We start from the raw sequence: 4,458 nt of genomic DNA, 5'->3' as shown, positions 1-4,458 counted from the left end.
TGGGCAGACTTTAGGACGGTCCAACCGGTGCGGCTGCACTGGGCGCTGTCCTGAAGGGGGGACACTGACCTCAAGGGGGCGCACTGTTTAGCAATAACTTACTGATTTAAAAGCACCTGCAGGGCTCCTTGTGCGTCCAGCTATCAGGCAGCAATGAAAATGTCAAGCTAACGCTTGTGATTAATTTTCCTGCTAGAGAGAGATCGGAGTTTTGTCTAGTGGACTCGCCATAAAGTAGTGCAGAGGGCTAGTGTGCCTGCTGCAAAGAACAGATCTGCATTTTATGTGGATAGCTGAGTGGAGTAGTAAAGCCCGCCTTTACCAGTGCTTTCAAACAAATTAAATGTATCTGAGAGAGAGGCTATGGAGAGATGTGGGGCACTATTGCCAGGTGATAGTGAGGGAATCTGAGAAGGAGGTCGTGGGGAAGGGGGCACCAAAAAATATTGTTGCACCACACACCACCAGAGATAAAGCTGGCTCTGATTGCAGTTTGCACTTTGATATTTTTAGTTCATAATGGTATTGTGGAGAAAAGGCCTTATTAAAATCATGGCTGCTGCACTCTATTTCACCAGGTCAGTGCAGGGCTGTATTTCGCTGACCTGGTGGATACCATCCACCATACTTAGAGATCTCTGCCAGCCATCACCAGTCCTTCGCTTTGAAGCGACTGCTCTGCTGTAATTTATGTCGCTTGCTCAAATTCAGAAAGGTCTAGTACTGCAAGAAGTGCTGACGCATGTGTGAAACAACAGTTCAAAACCTTTACGGGATAAGGAGCATAACATTCAGAAAACAGAGATTTTGAAATTAGAGCAAAACATTAACAAGATGCGACTATAATATCAATGGAACAAAAACCAGTCAAACATTCCAGCCACAGTAAAATAGGCTTACATATTTGGCATGAAGTTTATATTGGGGCCCTAGAATGAAGGCTTATTGTAGGAGTCCATTAAGTTCTTTGTCAGTAGAAATCTATGGTAGTAGACAAATGTACAAGAAACTGATTAGGAATTGTTAAATATTGGAATAACCACAACCCTTGTCTAAATTAGCCTGAGTTAAACTCCCTTGTAGTGATGGCAAAGAGCAGACAGGATTAACTTAGAGGCAATGTGTAAAGTATTTATGCAGTACAAAAACAGTAATAAAGTCAAAACACAACACTAAAAAACACCCCAAACCAATTTAGAAAAATGGAGGAAGCCGGAGTTATAAACTTTTAAGTTGGACCCAGTAGCAAGTTTTACCTTCGGACCTAGGCCCGGATTTAGTAAGCACTTGCTTTATCTTTGTGCCACCAAGGCGATTAGGCGGCGCAAGGTCTTAAGTGGGATTTGCCATGCAAAGCAACTTGGTGTGGCTCGGAGTGGCTTAGTACATCAAGAGTAAGCAAGGTAGCACACATTGCTTTGCATTACTCTGCACTGGGAAGGCGTTACAAGCATTAACGCTGCCTCATGGGCAGTAAAGCCTTAATGGGGTTGGCTCTTTAATATTTAAAAGAAAGATTTAGGCCCATCAGACGGGGTCATTTTTTTATCAAAAATCTCTTTATTTGTTTTAAAGATGACAACATATATAGGTATACAAGAGCAACTTGTAGGGGGTGAGGACCCCATTGCAGATAAACAGCCATGTCATACAAAAAGCTAATGAAACTAAGACAGTGTATGGACTAGTAAGTGGCAATCTGAACGAGGTAATTTTGTCTATTTTCTGCTACCCCCTACCTCCCCAACCCTTTCCCCCCACCGCTCCCCAACCATCGAACAGTAGGAGAACAAAGACAAAAAAGGGGAAAACCAAGAAAATATTAAGGTGTCAAGGTCTAGCAAAAAAAATGAGATAAATGGTGCTCTATCAGGGGAGTTGTATCCGAGGGATGTAAAAAGTCTATCGAATAGTGGGCACCGGAGACCTTGTACATGATTTTAAGGGGGATAGTGGGAGCTCTAAATGTGAAAAAGGTGAAGGGCACGTAGCCTTGGACCACAAGCAAACAGGGGTAGTCCCTCGGAGAGATACTCAACCAGTGGCCCCCAAATATAGTCAAACCCTTTGCCGGAGTCCTCCACAATGTCTGCCATTCGTTCCATCACCGGGGCACTCCACAGTCTGCCATACCACTGTGTGAGGGAGGGGGTGTCTGTCTTTTTCCAGGCTGCAGCCACTGCCATCTTGGCCGCAAGGAGGTAAAGCCACATTACGGAGCAATCCCCATGTGTTTGGTGCTTTAACTTGGTGTTCCTGAGACTCAATAGTGTGTGTTCTATTGTGTTGGAGATCAGGTAACCCAGAATCTGTTTGATTTGGGCGAGGACCTCCTTCCAGAATGTTTTGATGTGCGGGCAGTCCCACCAAATATGCTTAAGGTTTCCCAATTGCTCGCAGCCCCTCCAGCACCTGTCTGAGGTATTAGCTAAGATAGTGTGGAGTCGATATGGGTGTAGTTACCAGTTGTACACAATTTATATTGTGCCTCCCTGAGGTGCATACATCGATTACATTTGGAGATAGCCTTGTAAAGTGAGGTCCATTGTTTTTTTCGTTGGTGGAGTGTCCAGTATGGTGTCCCAAAGGAGTTGATGCCGCGGGGTGTTTGTGGATGTTTGAGAGCGGAGGAGTGAGTAAAGGAAGGAGATAGTGCCTTTTGAGGAGGCTCCCAACTGAGCAAAAACTTCTATGGGGAGCAGCTCCAGGGTTGCGGCCTGGCGCACCTGTGGCTGCAGAGCCCAGTGTTTAAGTTGCAAGTATCAGAGTTCTTCAGGTGGTGGAAGTCCAAAATTCCTCGTGCATTCCACAAAGGAAAGCAGTCTCCCACTCTATAAGAGATGGGAGAGTATAAGGCATCCCCCCTCTCGCCACGCATTGAATGGGCCGTCTTGTAAGGCTGGGAGAAACTAGGGGTTGTAGTGTATGGGCGTGTATGGAGAAGGAAAGGAAGTAAGTGGGTTGGCTCTATTTACTTCTTCTCATACTCTCAGTATGGTCACCTTAGGCGTACTTATGTAGGCATTTCGTGGGCGACATTGTTTGCTTTTCCAGAGGAGGTCCCATATAGTTCTCCCCGTGATTTGCCGATCTGTGTGTAGCCAAGTCTTGTCGTACTCCAGCAAAGACCATTCAGTTATGACCCTCAATTGAGCCGCTATGTAGTAGCCCCGGAAGACCGGAAGAGCCAGTCCCCCCTCATCCCTTGACCTAGTCATCAAGCGATTGGAGAGCCTGGCCCGCTATCCCTGCCAGATGAATTTAGGAACCATCAATTTAAGTGAAGAGAAGAGTGTCTTCTCCACTGAGATTGGGTGGCCCAGGTAAAGATAAAGTAGTCGGGCAGGACATTCATTTTAACGGCGTTTATGCTCCCTATCCATGAGAGGTAGGCTGTCCTCCATTTGGCAAAGTCCGCCTGAAGTTGACCCTGCAGTGGGAGGAAATTTGCCCTGTAGAGGTGTTCAAATTTCGGAGTGAGCTTTATGCCTAAATAGGTGATCTCTTTCTGCCCTCCTCGGAAGGGGGACGCCACTTCAATGGCCTGCCTCGCAGCTTTAGGTTCAGTGAGGTTCAAAAGATAGGATTTCAATAGGTTTACCTTGAAACCCGACACCCTTTCGTATAGGGCAAGCTCCATTTGGATCTCCAGGAGGGACGTATGTGGGCTCGTGATGGGTAAGAGCACATCGTCGGCGAAGAGCGCGATCTTATGATCGTCCTAGCCAAATGGGACTCCCCGGACATCAGGATTGGTGCGTATGCGCTCTGCAAACAGTTCGATGCTCAATGCAAATAGAAGGGGCGATAGGGGGAAACCCTGGCGTGTGCCCAGAGTGAGAGCAAATGGAGCCGAGGCCACTCCATTTACCAGGACCGTGGAACGCGGTGCATGATAGTTTGCTTTGATCATACCGATAATGGGTTCCTCGAAGCCAAATCGCTGGAGAGTGCGGGACAGGAAGACCCAACCCACCCGATCAAAGGCCTTCTCTGTGTTCAGTGCGAGGAGGACCGTTGGCATTGCCTTCCGTTGTGCCTCTTCAATCAGGTGGACTATTCATCTCAAGTTGTCATGGGTTTGCCTCCCTTTGATGAAACCTGCTTGGTCAGCTTGTTCGAGGAACGGCATAATATGTTCCAGACGAGTGGCCAAAATCTTGAAGTACAGCTTAGCGTCCAGGTTGAGAAGCACAACCGGTCTATACGAAGCGTATTGGGTGGGATCTTTCCCCAGTTTGGGGAGAACGGTAATCAGGGCATCACACATTAAGGATGTTACTTGGCGCGTGGAGGCGATATGATTAAAAAGAGTGACTAGATGGGGAACGAGGTCAGGAGTGAAGGTACGATAAAAATGGGCGTTCAGTCCATCTGGGCCCGGTGCTTTGGAGAACTTAAGTCAGTCAATCGCCTTTTGGATCTCTTCAGCAGATATGGGGCTGTTGAGCGCATCGT

Source organism: Lissotriton vulgaris, chromosome 1_1, assembly GCF_964263255.1.
Source record: "Lissotriton vulgaris chromosome 1_1, aLisVul1.2, whole genome shotgun sequence".
NCBI classification, from domain to species: domain Eukaryota; kingdom Metazoa; phylum Chordata; class Amphibia; order Caudata; family Salamandridae; genus Lissotriton; species Lissotriton vulgaris.
This window is presented reverse-complemented; position numbering follows the sequence as displayed.